This window comes from Protopterus annectens, chromosome 1.part2, assembly GCF_019279795.1.
Source record: "Protopterus annectens isolate FY-2018-M chromosome 1.part2, PAN1.0, whole genome shotgun sequence".
Classification (NCBI taxonomy): Eukaryota; Metazoa; Chordata; order Ceratodontiformes; family Protopteridae; genus Protopterus; species Protopterus annectens.
Window position 1 is genome coordinate 1181179714 of NC_056727.1, and position 18246 is coordinate 1181197959.

The following is an 18246-nucleotide window of genomic DNA, read 5'->3' on the forward strand; positions in this document are numbered from 1 at the left end:
GACAGTGGGTGCCCAATTTTTCAGAAATTTCAGCCCCTCTGTTACAGCTTCTAAAAAAGGAAGTCACAGATCCTCTGCCCTGGTCCCCTGAACATGAAAATGCTTTTCAGGCTATTAAAATAGCACTGATAAACCCATCTGCCCTAGGGCTCCCAGATTATTCTAAACCATTTGTTTTCTTCTGTTGTGAAAGGAACAAGACTGCCCTGGGTTTGCTAGTGCAAGCGCATGGGGCCTATTGATCTATAGCATATTACAGCACTAATTTAGATCCTGTTGCTTCTGGCTATCAACCCTGTTTGCGAGCGGTGGCAGCTGCTGCTGTATTGATCGATATGGCGGCACCGTTGACTTTAGGACATGATACTATACTAGAAGTACCTCATGTGGTGCAAGCACTACTCTTAAAAACAAAAACCCAGTATATTTCTAATGCTCACCTTACTAAATATGAGTTAAGTTTATTAAGTAATCCTGCTGTGCAAATTACACATTGCCCACCATTAAACCCTGCTTCATTTATTCCAACTGTTTCTGTGTTAAAAACATCTTATAGTAGAAAAAAAGGTGGTAATACCTTAGGAGAACAAGGGAGAATGTCCAAATGTAGACAGTGTACCCACTGCAAATATATCTTGGAAGGTGATAGCGTATTCCTTAAAAGTTATGGATGGGTGAAACTACTACATAAGTAAAATTGTAGTAGTAAGAATGTCATATATGCTGGTATTTGTCAGACATGTGCCTGTTTTTATATAGGCAAAAGCAAGAATGCTTTTCGAACACATATTTACCAGCATTTATATGACATTAGGAAAGTAAATTAAAAAAAATCACTGGCTAAACATGTCAGCACCTACCCAGGTTACAATTTCAAGTTCACAGTTCTTGAACAACTTATGGTGGATGAGAGAGGAGGCCCTATAGAATATTTACTTGAATATGAAGAACTGTTATGGCAATTGAGGGTTAATGCCAACAGTAATCCAGGACTTAATGATATGGTGTCATTGACTATTTTTTTGAAACTAAAAGCAAACTTTTTTATGTAATTTGTTAACTTTTATTATTACATTATTACAATATTATTATTAGAATATTTTATCATCTCATATAATTTATGTTAACATCTTAGACTTGAAGTTTTTAACATTATTAGATATCATAAGTAGTGCAACATGACTTTTAGTTTTGTATGTGAGAAATAGGGAGTCTGTATCTTTAAATGTAAATGGTGTTCAACACACATTTGTTAATGATGTCTTTGTAATGAGTATTTAAGGAGCTGAGGTGTGATACTCTGTTTTTTTCTGAAGAAGTCAACTGTAATTTGTGATGAAAGCACTCAACATTAAATTTTAATCTTGTTCCTGTGGTGTCAGCTCACTTTGTGGTTTCCTAGTTTAATATTTGAAGTAGATTTAACTTCTTTAAAATCATTTAACAGAATTTAACATACTTTATAATAAATTATCAGGAAATAACTTATATATCACTGGAATTGCAGCATCTAGACCTGGGGCCTTGTTAGTTTTAAGATTTCTAATCTGATCTTTTAATCTTTAATTATTTGTTCCTTAGTTGAATTGCAACATATATTTTGTTTCAAAATCTATTTGATTATTATTATTATGTAATGTTTTCCTTATTATTGATTTGCTCATAATAGTTTTTAAAACACTCTAACATATCTTTTAAATCTGTTACCTTTTTGTTCTTATTTCCAACTTTATATGTGATCTCTTTAATATGATTTGTATTATTTATTTATTTTTGACCTATATATAATAAATACAAAATTTTAGGGTTTATTGAGTATGACTGTAAATTTAAGTTTTTCAGATTTATTGAAATCTTATAGGTTCATGGCTTAATACTAAGCTAACTGCCTTTGTGAGTCATTTGACTTTGTGGGTCATTTTAGGACTACCCATTTACCCCATCTGAGAATCAAACCCTGCACGTTGTGTTTGTAAGGTAACTATCTTAACCATTATGCCAACCTTCCACCCCTGATGAAGCATTTCAAGATACTTCTGATTCAATACTTTCAACTCAGAATTTGCATATTTATCATTAAGTTTTACATTTAATTTTAATGTATCTATATCCGATTATGAAGCTTTTAACACTTTGTCCGATTTCTTTCTTTCACAGATATACCTTTTTTTTAGTTTTACCATTTAAATAGGATTATACATCCCACAAAGTAACTCTAACTTCACCATTATTAAATTCCAAAACTTGATTTATTTCATTTAAGAACCATTCACTGAAACCCTAATTTTTAATTATATATGCAGGAGAGTCTCTGACAATAAATTTTGTTATTATGCTTCAATATTACATTATAAGTAATTGCATTGTGGTCTGCTAAAGGACATGAAACTATCAACACATCTTCAGTTTTAGAATATAAACCACATGTAGTAAATGTTCTTATCAATATTGGTGTGGGTACCAAATCTAAATGAATAATGGGTAAAATTTAGAGATCTTGTTAATCTTAAATTATAAATAAAATGTAAAACACTTGTAGTCCAAAAATGTATAAATATATGTATTCTTTATACATTTTATATGTGTTTGTTATGCATTATACTTTTAGAATCATGTTTACACAGTGAAGGACTGAATTTTTTTACTTAATGAAGGATGTTTCTTTATGATGATTATGACTTAACTATTTGGTTTAATGTATATACGTTACACAGTAGACAGCATGCATTTGTATCTGAGGAAGAAGAAGTTATCTGTGAAAGCACTTATACATCTGTGGTTGAATAAAGAAGAGTTTTGTACACTGGAACTACCTGCCATTTTTTGGACTACAAGTGTTTTACATTTATTTGCAGTTTTCCTGATGGATTGAAGCCTCTAGTAAGGAAGGTGTGTTTTTTTACTTAAATTATAACTGTTTCTCATATTCATTAATTTAATAAAATTATTTAAATTTTTAACAGCTGAAGAGACTCAGATTTTTTTATCATTAGTAGTATCTTTATTAGATAAGAAACAAATTAAAATTCCCAGCTCTAACCATTTCTCCTTTTGCATACAATGTAATGAGATCTAACTATGTCTTACTGACTTAAGCTCCAATCCCAGAAACACAAAAAGTATTTACAAACATGCATTATTTTTTGCTCATCTCTAATACAACCAATCCCAGCATACTATTCTTATCAGAACAAGTATCAACCACTTTAGGCATTACCAATGCATTTTTCCACAGAATGATGGAAAACTAGAGCCAAATATATTTGAATAGTCTTTTAAAAGCAATCTATCTAGATCTCTGGACAAGAGATGTGTTTCCTGTGGAAAAAAATATCTGAGATTTGTGTAACTTAAAATATTTAATTAAACTATCACTTTTTATTGCATTATTAAGACCATTAACATTCAGTGAAATACATTTGTAAACTGACTGACATTTTTAAATACAAATAGTTTAAAAAATAATATATTACAGTTTAGTATAATGAACAAGGACCAAATTATAAAATGACTTTTTAAGGACAAACACACTGATGCAAATATTAAATTATCCATTATAAAAATATTTGTATACCCTAACATGGAATAAAAAAAATCCTGGTTGATGATCTAAACATACACATTACTCTCAAATAACTCCATTATACTATCCAATCTCAGTCTATTGTTACTGCTTCTTAATATTAAACTAATAACATCATAAAACAAACGTTTAAAGCACAGTCATATTATAAATCCCATACTTATATCATACATATTTGTAAAAAAAAAATATTTAGCTTTATAGTATTTAAGAATAACATAACAAGCTGATATCAACTTCTCTTTTTAACTACAATATTATACTTTCATAGTAACAATTATGCATGCACAATAAATACAATTATAGAGTTTATTATTAAGACAACATAAAACAAATATTTCCTTAAAACACATACATGTATAATATACTAGTTTGTTATATTCATATTATCCAACTATATCTACTAAAATATGTATCCAATGTACTAAGTGCATATCTATACATCATATAATATCTTGTTATAACATATATTTCTGTGTCCTATAAGTTACAATAATTATTCAGAGTATTAACTAATATTAATCAATCTTACACTTAATAAATTAGTTTATTATCATTAGAAAACTTTACATCTATTATTTTCTATATAAAAATACAATAATCTATAACAACAGTACATAGTAAACAAATTTAACCTTCCTAGTGACATACTGTTTCAAAATATGTATTTCAAAATTCAATATTTTCAGTTAATGAATGAAATATTAAATGAATATATTCATCATACATTTAAATAATGAAGGAACATGAAAAGAAGGATCCTTTAGGTTCCCAAATAATTAGTTTATAAATGACAGAATTGTATCTATCCTGTATCAAAAAATAAAGTTTTCACAAACTAAAACCAATCTTAAAGGTAAACACCTCATTAAAAAAACAATGTTTCTTATGAAAAGACTGGGAGTGAACATATTTAATATTGAAAGCAACCATTTGAAAAGCACTATTACACAATATTTTCCAGTGCAATAAACATCACTCAAAAATAGTTTACATAAACCAGTAACTGACTTATAACTATATGTCAAAGTCACCATCAAGATATAAGAATTAGAGGATAAAAATCAATGTAAAACAACTATATTTCCTAACAACTCAGTCATTTCATATTTATCAAGATAGAACTATATAAACAAAATCTTATAGTTCATTTAAAAAAAAACAAAAAAAATAAAGTAATGTGTTTGGATCAAAAAGCAATTACCATGTCAATCCATGCTAAGATTTCTTTCACATCCACTGAAACCTCAAAACCTTCATGCAATTCCATCTCTGTAAAATACACAACACTATTTTTTAGCATTACAATCTCTTATTTATACTATCACCATATAACATCACCAGATATATGAAATATAAAGGATACATTTCCATTAGAACAAAACATTTTCCCCAATATCTCGTAAAAAATGAATTATCTATATCTGAGACCTAGGATATTTTAATAGCATAAAATATGGGGTGTTAATCTACTTATGAATGAGAAAAAGAAGTTATTTACCAGTCTGTCTGTAAATCTTAGGTAATCTCTAATCTGTGGCGTTCTTAAATATACAGACTAAAATGGCATTCATATAACAAAAATAGTTGGGCTAAGAACTCAGTGTACATTTATATGTATGTCTGATCCTTCTCCTAGTAGAATGTGCTTCAATCCCTTAACCAATATTACAGTCTTTAGTATGCTATCCTCATTACCAATATTTAAAACAGTGCAAAAGTGAATTTTACACTACTCATAAAAAACATCATGAGATATAATTGGTTTTTGCTTGCTACATTCCTTACAGTAAAGAGAGCACCAGTAAGAGAACAGCAATAATAATATATATTTTAAAATCTACAACAATCCTTAATTGATCTTATCATGTTAAACATCAAACAAATAATAAAGTGTTATCTGACAGTAATGATTGCTTTAAAAGACAGGAAACTAATTATCAGATAACCTCAGTTTGTGATTTCAATATCTCTATTAAAAATGGCATCTGTTTTAAGTTCATGTTTGTATTGCAAATATTTTGATGTGTAACTAACAAAAACAAAACTCTTTCTACTTTGAATATTAACAATTATAACTTAAAACTTCAAATGTAATAAAAAAAGCCAAAGCAAAGAAATGCATTTATACTCTAAGGAACAATGCATCTACCAATATACCTTATAATGTCAGTAATGAATAATGCACTATGAATATGCTATTTGCTATTCATATTAAATATCTTCATATTGAGCCAAAGTGATATTCTGTATCTCAAAAGGGGCAGCAATCATTAAAATATAACTGTGATTTCATTTAATGTTTAACCTAGAAAACACTTCAAAAAATAACAAAAGATATAAAAAGCATATGCACTGTTTAAAATGCATATAAATATATGAGATAATTTTAAAATCAATATTTAGAAAATCTTCAGAAACCAATTAAAATATAAAACAAAGCTTCATTTTACTTGCTTAAACTTATTTTCTGCTCATTTGAGTATTCCATTCATTTACTACCTGTTTGCAAAGATGTCAATAGTCAAGGGACTATTCCGCTTGCGGGAGCACTTCAAAATGGAATTTGGCTGCTGCTATGCATAGTACAAGCTCATGACAGTTTAAAGCAATATTCTTTCCAAACTACAGTGTTTAAAGTAGGAAATAACAGAAATGAAGGATATTTTTAGTAAAAGGAAGCTCCAATCACATTAGGCAAGCTGTGAATTAAAAAAATGTTTATGGTGTTTTGAAGTAAACAAGCTGATATTTAGTTGTTTAAAGTACAAGGACAGTTACTCTTCACATCTAACATTTAAAATCATAAAACTCTCTTTACTAAATGATTCAACTAAAGATAATTTATGAAAGACATAATAATCAAAAGGACAGCCAATGGTTACTTTTGCAGTTTAACAAGTGTTCTTTTGCTACAAGTACAAAACCATTAATTCAGGTGACATGATATCAATGATAAAATCCTGCTAAAAATAATAATGGACTATACTAATGCATTAATCTAGTAGAAATATGTACTACTACTAAATTCCTAACCTAAGCTGTTTACATTCTACCCCTTCTATTAAAAAGTTAACTAAATAGTGAAAAGCAGCAATTAACTATTATTTGTAAGAAAGGTAATCAAGTAAACAAAAGAAAATACCTTAACATCAATGACATTCCCATGCAGATGTTAAAAGAAGTATTCATAAGATTATCCTATTAAAACAAACTAGTAATATAGACCACCACTTTTACTTGAGATTTTTAATATTTTTTTTCTTTTCTTGCCTATCCATTTCTTGTTGCTTGCCTCTTCAAGTTAGTTAAGGACCAGTCCATTTCTTTAGATTTATCCAAAGTTTTGTTTCCTTCTGTTTGAACTTCAAAGCATCTTCATTAGTATTAAAAGTTTTCTGTTCTTCAGGTAAAAAAAATCTTGATTTTTGTGGAAAAATTAGATAAGATTTAATGTTCATTTTCTTTAAACTTTTATGAATGGCATACTAGCCTTTCTTTTTCATCATAACAGAAGTCGATAATCATTATCAAATCTGATGGTATTTTCTTTTACTTTTATCAGATAGTTTGCCCATGCTGTTTACAGCACCAAGTCTTTATCTTGACTGGAAAGAAATTTAACAACTACTGACCTAGGGTTTAGAGAAGAATTCAAAAGAGATCTATGAGCTTTCTCAATACCAAAAGAGATAGCTTCAGGTAAGTTCTGAGTTTTAGGTAACCAGTTATTTAAAAACTGTACCATACTATAACTGTCTTTCTCTGATATTCCATATATCCTGATGTTATTACTTCTAGATCTACTCTACAAGTCCTCTATTTTTTACATAAGCAAAGACTTTTGTTTTACAACAAATTCAATATGGTTTTAATGTTCTATCATTCTTCCATACAAGTCATTTACTGCTTTCTCTATTGTTGAAATCTGCATTGACTGTTGTTTTATTACTGGATTTAATAAATTCATTTGTTTTGCACATTCTTCCTTTACATTGTCCATTTTAATCTCAAATTTGTCCATTTTTACTGAAATATCCTGGATGCTACTTAAAATAGATTGTAGTTCCTTCCTAATTGAATTTTCCTTGGGATTAACTTTAGAGTGGCTTATTTTACCATAACACTAGATAAACTTCTGACATGAAAATGATGCAAAATAAAATAAAAAAAACTTGATTTCTCTTTCAGAAACTGTTGTAACACCACTTATATATTAGAGATATTAACCATAAAAGAAAATTGATAACATTTATTATATAAAATCCTAACAGAATAAGTGAAGAAAAGCAGAGCAAAAATCTATGCTGCTGACTGTTCACCATCTTGGCCAAGCCCCCATTATGTTCATTTTTCCACAAGCACAAAACCCTAAGAGCAGCCTAACCATGTTCCTCCTACTTCAGGAAATTTTCAACTTTCGCCCATCTAAGGCAATTTTCCTAGGGTTAGGGAGGTAGTACTGGTCATGTAGACACCCTGGCATAGTGCAGCCTGGCAAGCCATGCAGACCATGAGCATCTGGACTTTGTTTGTGGATGTGGTGGAGCAGGTAGTGGAGGACAGGTTTTGCCAGTCCAGGATTCTCTTTGTGGGGTGCAAGATTCACTTCTCTAGTCATCAGTGACCACTGTGCCTCCAAAGGCACTCACCTTCTCAATATTGGGGTCATCAAGTGTGACACCATCAGGCAGTGGAAATGCTTGAGGTCCTGTGTACTGGGGTGCACTTGTAAGAAACTGCTCCTCACTTCCCTTCTTCCTTCATCCACTCTTATACACCTTAACCTGCTTCCTATCAAAACTACTCCCTTACTTAAAAGAAATTTGAAAAATAAGGGGATCTATAACTGCCAAAAATATGGTACTCCTCCTCTACAAGCTTCTTAAGCACTTCTGTGTATCCCTCTTTATTATGTCTCTCCTTTTTTCAGTTTTTCCTGTCTTCCCCTTTCCAGTCTCTTAAAGAAACAATCAGGGAGTCCAAATAAGAATACCCTTATGGGAAACATATAGAATCCCTTTCTATTTTTTTAAAAGTTAATACAAATAGCACTGTGTGCATCTTGCCTTAAATATGTATCAATATGTCAAACATGCTTGCACATGGCCTCTTTCCTTCATGATACCTGAATACATATGGAATTATATGACAACTTTAATGTTCATATAGTACTTCACATATAATTACAGATTAACTTCACCAACCTTATAAATTTCACGAAAATGGGCATTTTTTTATCAGAAGCTTTTATATTCTCATAGCCATCACAAATTACCTGACATTGGTATGTTTGCATACAGGCATAGTGGCACTAATAGTGGATAACTGCTATGAAAGTGCAAAGCTTGTGACTGTGAATACTACCCTTGCTCTTATTTATTTATGTATTTATTTATTTTTCCTGGGCTTCAGCTGTGCCAGGATAAAATTTAAATGCATTCACATTCAGTGCTGTAATGTAATCAGTATTGCACTGGGTATTTTACTATTTTACATGGCACTGCTTTTCAATGTGTAACCATTAAGTTTGGGCCATCATAAAACAGGTTCTATCTGTGTATTTTACTGCTGGAAGCCCCATGCTTATTGCAGTTCATTTATAAATATGGCATGAACATGTGTGTTTTGCTTCTGTAGAAATAGTTACTTTTTCATGTACTTCTTTCAAGTGTCTAAGCCAAGATTCAATGTTAGTTGCAATGCATATACCTCTTGATTGCCCAGGATATTGTAGAGAGAGTGTGTGTCTGTGTGAGTGTGTGTGTGGGTGTGTGTGTGTGTGTGTGTGTGTGTGTGTGTGTGCATGTGTGTGTGAATGCATGCTTGCATGTGTGTAATAATGTCTGCTCATGTGTGTGCATGTGTATGTGTGTGAGGATCATTACAATACCCATTCATAATTTCATATTCATGACTACTTTTCATACAGATCCATACTCATAATGCCATTCAAAACATTAAAGTAAGCAACAGTGCACTATTGTGAACCAAAAGTGATAGCGGTAAGTTTGACACATACTATTTGTGATTTCCTTAATGCTTTTCACAACAGTATGAAGTAGGACACCCAGCCTTATCAACATCAACATTGTGATCATTTGACCTTCCTGATAAACACAAACAACAGTTATCTGTGTCATTCCAACATCAGAATTAAACCAATAACTTGTACATCACAGCTATTACTAGAAAAAGAAACCCAAGTCCACAGAATTGCTTTATTTTACTGAACAGACAGTTTTAGTAGTATGCCTATCATGACATCAAAAGTCAGAGGGCATTGCACAGAGAATCACATGGAGGTGGACCATCGCGCAATAAAAAATAACATTAAAAATGGAAAACAAATCATTGAAAATCATGACACAATAATGAAAAAAAATCACAAAAGGAGGCATTAAAATAATAAAATAACTATGACAAGTACAGTTAGAAATCCCTTTAAATATGTCCACCACAGGAATTCTTTCTACACATGTAGGGAAGTGATTCAGTGCTTGGTAGAATACAAGATCACATACACCTATGGACCTTTAGAAATTGTCTTGCTGTCATGACTTGTTGCTGAGTCAGATTGCTCAGGTTTTCTTGGATCTTTTCCTGATTCTCCTGCACAGGAAATTATTTCATTTGTACATTGTCTATGTCCACACCAAAAAAGGTTCCTGATGTTAAGCATGTCAGTGCCACATTGGTGCAATGTTTTCTTATTTCAAAGTACTGCATTAAGAAAATGTTTAGACTTAATTTTTGTAATGATAGTTTCTTTGTCTTTGATGCTATAATTAAGTAATCCTGATAAGGAAACAATTGTTTTTCTCTTACTGAAGGTGGTGTATTAACTGAAGGACTAGGTCTATGTGAACAGTGGTAGTTGTTACAAAATAAGTTGACTTCATGGTTTCCGACCAAATTCTATTACAAACCCCTGCCTTTTTCTCTGAAGAATCCATATGATAGTAGTCACTTGTTGCCAAGAGGGAAGCTGATAGTGAAAAATACATCCTAGAGACATTGTAGAAGTAGAAGAGGGAAGCTAAAGGATGTAGTCACTTGGAGAATTTGGGGTTTCATCTTCCTGATGGCTGCGGTGGTGCAGCGGTTAGTGTTGCCGCCTCACAGCAAGAGGTTCTCCAGTTTGATTATCAGCTGGGGTGCCTTCTATGCAGAGTCTGTATGTCCTCCCTGTGGTCGCATGGGTTTCCTCTGGGTGCTCCGGTTTCCTCCCACATCCCAAAGACATGATGTAGGCAGATTGGACATTCTAAATTGGACCTAGGTGTGAGTGTGTGTGTGTGTGTGTGTGTGTGTGTGTGTGTGTGTGTGTGTGTGTGTGTGTGTGTGTGTGTGTGTGTGTGTGTGTGTGTGTGTGTGTGTGTGTGTGTGTGTGTGTGCCTTCTGTGGAAGGTTGGGTGCCGGGCTGGCAGCTGGACACCATAAAACTCCACTGCCAATCATGAGCAGACTGGTGATCCACTGTGGCGACCCCTAACTGGGAAAAGCCAAAAGAAGAAGAATATCTTCCTTGCCTCCTCTTTATATCTATTGTCTACCAGGTTGCTGGAAAAAAAGTCCTTTTCTGTAAAGATAATATTCTGTTACAGAAAACATTCCTCTGAAAGTGTTCACTGGGTGGAATTTAATTCACTGTAAAGAAAGACATCTTTCCTTCCTTGTCAAGGTCACTAGTAGCACCACCTGCTAGCTAGCCAAAAATAATATAATGAGCAGTAGGGCATTATTCTAACTTCTTCACTCTATGGCTTTATTCTGAGACAGTCAGTTCTTCTCTACATGATCTCTGACACAATTAATTATGAAAAGGTTACTTCAGCATCATACACAGACGTAACAGTGTGTGATTAATCTGTTTGTGGCATCACTGTTTGTTAAAGTCTGTACTGTGTCCTGTACTTGCTTTACAATGGAATTGTGATAAGGCACCATATGAGCTAAGCATTTTTGAAACCAAACAGCCCAATTGCTTCATGCATTAAGATTCCTACTGCACCTGTCTAAAGACTTTGACACTCTCTGAATTGGACAAGCTGGTAACAGGGTGCACTTCATATTCTGAAATGTCATTGAGATGGTTGGTGAAATTCCAAGGACTATAATAACAATTCTTGGAATATTCTTGCTGAAAAAGTGAAAGAGGATGGCTGTCTTCCTCCCCCTCTCTCTCTCTATAGATATATATATTTATTTCTTAAGTGTGAGGTTTGTATTTTCTCACTGACATATGGACTTTCTTTAACAGCACTTAATGATAAAAGGCTCTTCACGGTTGTTGTTGTGTCTTTCAGCTTTTTCCCGGTTAGGGGTCACCACAGCGGAACTCCAGTCCGCTAATGATTGGCAGTAAATTTTTACATGCCAAAGGCTCTTCACAGTAAGATATCATCACCATACATAATTGCAGACTGGAAAGAGAGCATTGTTAGAGCCCCAATTCTGCATTCTTCATTCATTTTGAAAATGAAAATGATGCCTTGTCATTAAAATACTGGTAGATTTCAAGTCTGATTGCCTTGCTTTTTATTGCCATTCTTTAGGCTCACATTTGTGGTTCTCATAATTAAATCAAGAAACCACAGCAGATGTACTGTGCTTCAATAATACAATGCATTCTTAATCTGATGTGTCACACATTTAAATTTGGGTCTGATGCTGACATAGTTAATAAAAAAGGTGAGTTTTCTTGTTATTTAACACCATGTTAGTGAAAAGGATTTTGTTATTTTAAAGGAAAACCTAATATCAAAGGTAAATGTAAAAATGACCTCCTTATAAGACAAAGCTGGAACTTCCCAAAATAATAAAATAGCATCAACAGAATGAAAAATTCACAGCAACCACGGCTTAAAAATCCACTATTGATTTCCAGCAAACAGACAGTAAGCGCTTTCAAACTCACAGTTCTTCTTCCGACTAGTTGTGATGTGTAAATTAGTCTGAAAAAGAAATGTGAGTTTGAAAGTGCTTACTGTATGTTTACTGGAAATAAATAGTGGATTTTTAAGCCATGGCTGCTGTGAATTTTTCGTTCTGTTAATGAAAACCCAATATCCCTGTTTCTGGGAGCTGTCAATTGTCATCGTCTGAAGCAGTTGAGAACGGGAGTTTTTATTCAGTTCTGAGGCCTGCCTCATTGATCTCGTCCACTTTTTTCCTCCTTTTTCTGAACTTTCTAGCTAGCTTTTCCTTCCTTTTATTTATTTTTTTGTTAAGAATTCCAAAAGCAAAATAACAAAACCAGTGTGGTGATATTCAGGTCTAAATGATGATTGCAGGCACTCTTTATTGCAGTTTTTAAGAACTTACACCAAACATGAAGCAGTTAAGCATTTCAGTCCTAAACGCAAAAGCAGTATCGGCATTCATTATCATATTGGCATTCAGAAATGCCAGTATGGAAATTACTGCACTATGGACTGATCATCTTCTACTGATCAAGTCTCCTAAGACCATGCACACAGGGTGGATTCCCCCTTTGCTTCACCCTAGCTATGCCTCTGCCTTCAAGTAAAGATCAGAAAGGACAAATGCTAGACTAGTGCAAAGCACTACTCAGATATAATCAATCCTGTACAGATACAAAGAAAAAAAAAATACTTGCACTGAGACCGTGAGAATAACTGAAGAAAAAAAAAACATTTGAAAGCGAGCTTAACATTTTGAGAAAAATGTGGAAAACAATAAAAGAACTATGAAGAAAAAAATGAATGAAGCAGCTGCTGTAATTCTGGCAAAAAGGGGGGAAATAGTTGGGAAACCCCAAATATTATGGTTTACTGTTTCAGTCTCCCTCCCATAAGAAGGTCTACATTATAAAATGATCATTTGTTACTAGACTTCCATGCAGACTGCTTTCCTTATTTGCCCCTTCATAATTAAGAGAGTTATTACTGCAGTCTTTTTTGTGGCCTCTAACACTAGCTAAGGCATACTTTTCTGACAGTATCCATGCTCTCACTCATCCTAGCTGAAGCTGATGTGGAGAAGCCTCATATTTATATCTGGAAAAAGAGAACAACTTTAAGCCCCCCTCCCACCAGGAATAAAGCAGAGATGGTTTCCTTTAATAGTTCAACTTGCTGTCACTGTGTTGAATCTCTCAATCAAGTATGTATAAATAACACTCCCATTCTCTGACGCACCACTGATATAGCCCATTATGACCATTCTGCCTAAATCGTCTGACATAACTGAAATTAAAGTTGTTCTCATTCCTTTGTTTATTATGAGCTACTGTCAGAATAAATGTAATCTTTTGTCCATAATTGGACTAAATTCTAATTGAGTATTTAGCAATTTCTGATATGGAAGACAGCTGTTAAGAAATGTATTTCTAAGCAATTTATATTATTATGCATTACTTTTTTGGAACTTGATTTTTTATTGCAACAGAAAAGTAAGTTTTTCTTTCTTTCTTTCTTTCTTTCTTTCTTTCTTACACAGCTACTATAATCTTCCATTTACCTGTCTCAGAGTGTCATTTCAGCCAGTTGCTATTAATTTGGCTAGTTGTCATTATGTAGCAAACTGCAACCACCACCCCCACACACAGACACACACAAACAAAAAGTAGAAGTTCAAAGAAGAGAAGGCAACTTCTGATGTTTTAAAGGTAAGTTCTTTTTTCTGTGCTTAGTTGTTATATTACTGCTTTACCCATAGTCAAAATCATTTTAAAAGCACTCTAAATTTGCATCAACATATGAAAACACACACCTGGGATGCTAAAAGATGGCCCTGCATGTAGAGTGTAGCGCATATAGTTCCTCAGTCATCTGTAGGGATTCTTAGCAGCTTGTATGTACCTCTTATTTCTTCATCCTTAGATAGGTGTACAAGCCACAAGCCATCATCATCCTGAAGCCATCATTTTTTCTTCAGGTGGTGCTCAAGCAATAATAGTGATATTCAACTTGGTCACATGATGATTAGGTGAAAATCCTGCTCCTTGTGCCATCAGATTACTGGATGCATAATAAAGTGAGGAATATTTGATTTCATACTCATATATGTCTGAAATAGCAGACTATGTCTGTGAAGTAATATAGCTTTGTAAACATGTCATTTGCAATGGTTTCAGGCAGGATAATTAGTGTTACTAAGAAACTGTGCAAATGGCTGTCATATGCACACAGGCCATGCTCCACATAGCACAGTAGATATACTAAAGTAGAACAGCGTCAAACATTCTGTGCTTTCTTTTTTTGTTTCATTTCAAAAATCATGGGCTGTGCATCTTTTATTTTTTAAACATTGTTTCTCCAAGTAGATGGATGGCATATAAAAAATACTCAAAATTCCATTATGTTGAAAATGATCATTTCAAAGTGTTTTTATTTTGATCACATCTTTTTTTTTTAAATGACAGACTAATTTCAAATACAATTTGGATCTTACAATGTTGTCACTCCAATTTATATTTATGTGTACTAATGGTATCACATTTAATTTTTGGCACCTTTTATCTTTAGTTGCTGTGAAAGAATGCTTCTATGACTGTGAGAAAAGAAGACAACTTATAAAATATGCATTTTATATGCAGAGCGCTCCATTATGTGTATTCTGCTATGTTTTATTTACAATGTAAACAAGACATTTTTTTCTGGGTTTTCTCTATAAAAGGGCCAAGCCTGGTATAGAAAACTCAGCTAAGAAACTGAAATAAAATAATTAGCTATGTTCTGCATTATGTGTTTTTGTATTTACATTCTTTTTTTAAACCACATTTTTATTTTTGTTTTCATCTAATTTAAAATGCTTAATGAGGACTATAATTACCTCTATATAGAAATGACAGTTAGTTCTGCATTAACCAGAGCCTTTGTGGCACAATGAAATTTGATGCTAGATACAAAAAAATCTTTATTGTTGAAATTACTGCTTAAAATGAGATATGTGAGCTAGAAGAATTTCACTACTATATGTAGCATTCCTCTCCCATGAATCTGAACCTCTGCTACATTCTGACAGCACATGCTATGTCCTCACCACAGTTTTTTTTCACAGATGGACTATGTTATCAGCAAAACTACTATGTCCCTATAAACATGTAAGTTGCATGGTATGAAATCCATTCCATCCATCTACAGCCTCGTTTTCCCATTTTGACACATGTTTTGGGTTGTTACCTCAACAGTAGCAATGATCTAGAGACAGTGTTTATACTGCCAGTTGGCTAGCCCTGCCTTAGTTGTATGGTATGAAAATGCTGCAGATATTCAAAACTTGTAGCTGAATAACCTGGGACCTAGAGTCAAGGCTTTTGGTGATAAAACAGTTAACAAATTGATTGTCTCCAGCCTCAGCTTATGGAATTTAGAATGGACACTATCTAGAGTGGGGAAGATTTCTGAGTCTTTCATGACTAACATCTAAGGTACAGCTTGACAAAGATAGTGCAAATCAGGATAGAGAAAGTAAAAATAAAACGCATTAGTGAAAATATTGTGTACAGCAATGAGTGGGTGGGGGAAAATAATTTTGGTATGAATGTTAATAAGATGTAGAAACATACTGTAGGTGAATTGTTTCAACTTATTTCAACAGGTTTCAGTAGATGGAATAATGCAGCTTTCCCGATGGTAGACTACATAAATACAAGCCAAATGATTGTTATACCCAATATCCTGCATATGGGCTGACACCTTCCTCAAATGTAATAGCAAGTGGCTTTACTGGATACAAAATTACAGTCATATTTTTGTCTGGAGAGGCAGGATCTATAGGATAAATAAGGACAGGTTAAGATTAACAGTTGCTTTCAGAGGGTGAGGAATGCCTGAGTTATATTTTATGCACTTACAGTTTCATCCTTCAATCAAACAGGCTTAAAGTTGCAAGAGATGTTTACTGAAAATAACAAGGACATTATGGAAACCTTAAAATATAAAATATATGAAACTGATTAGTCTGTAAATGAAGTTATTGTGAAATGTTCTCATTTATGCAGTGACTATACTGGTCGATGTTAAGAAATTTGAAAAAAACTGTTGTGTGGAGGAAAGTAAAAAATATACAGAGAGCTATATCTGCTTATTCCAGTAAAACAGCTTATTCAATTACCAATGAGTTCACCAACTACAAACACGAATCCTATAGTAACAAATGCAATATCATTTAAAATCAAGTAGAAGCTCCTAGTGTTGCTATGGCAACCAACTTTAGAAACGAGCCTTTATCAGAAACAACAGGAGATGATGTAAATGTGCAAGGGCAGAAGAAAGAGCACGGAGAAGGAGCGAGTACTTTAAATTTATTAACTAATATTGTTGAATTACCTCTTTATTCCCCTGAATGTCCTAACACCTCAGATAATACAGAAGAGTCAAAAAAACTAAAGGAGAAGCAGAGGGAGAAGTCATTCACTAAATCAAATGAGAAGAAGATGTGGAGTGCCGAGGATTTTTAGAAATGTATCTTACCTGTGAGTCAAGATTTAACTGTTACTAATGTATTTTATTTTATTTTAAAGTCAAAACATTATCATTTATTGAAGTTAGGGCTAAATTATATACCCACAAATTGAATGAACATTACTAAGACTATCTTAGCTTTAAAGTTTTTTACACACAAGTTAAATCTTAGTTATGTATTTAAAGAAATCAGAAATAGTGTGCAAACCTTCTTCATTTAACCCTATTTTAAATAATACTATACGTGTGTTTGAACAGGTCTGTGAAAGAGATAGAAGTCTTTTGTCAAACAAATGTCACAATGTATTTTATAATTTGTCTGATGAAGGGAAAAGTGCCTTATATGTGTTAAAAAATGAAAATAATTTACGAATTACGAAGGCGGACAAAGGTTGGTTTTAATGAATAATAATGATTACAAAGATGCTATTAATAAAATATTATGTAATGAATATGGATATAAAGAAGTTACTTTAGATTTTGTACATAAATGTTATAGGAAAATTAAATCATTGGTGTATAAATTACTGAGGAATGGTAATATAAATTAAGAACTATATGAGTTTTGTTTTAATTATAGAGAATACAAGAACTGGAATTTTATTTTGGATTCCAAAATTACATAAGAATCCAATAAAACTACCATTCAGACCTATTGTTTCTGCTGCCAATAACGTTTGTGAAGGCATTGCTTTATTTTCAGATACTATATTAAAACCTGTATTTCAAGAACCACCTTCTTTTGTAAAGGATTCCTGGGACTTTTTAGTGAAAGTAAAGGATTTTCACAATATTAATATCAAAATGATAACCATTGATGTTTGTTCACTGTTTACATGTATACCACAAAACAAATGTATTGAATGTTTAAGATCATTTTTATGCCACTAAACAAATTTTAAAAATAGTCACATTTTCTTATATTGTCAATTAATGGAAATTGTATTGGAAAATATTTTTTTTTGTTTGACAGTAATTTTTATCAACAAATTAGGGGACTGGCAATGGGGACATTGGTTGTCCCAACTTTTGTCAGTATAATTTTGGGATGTTGGCAATTTAACTTATTCACCACCAGTACATATTATAAGAACATCAAATTTTACAAAAGGTCTGTTGATGATCTTTTTTTGGTACTGGACATTTGAGGGGAAGAGTGCATAAGATTTGTTGAAGAACTCAATATTATTTCAGATTTATTTTTTGGTTTACAATGGGAGAAATAGCAGA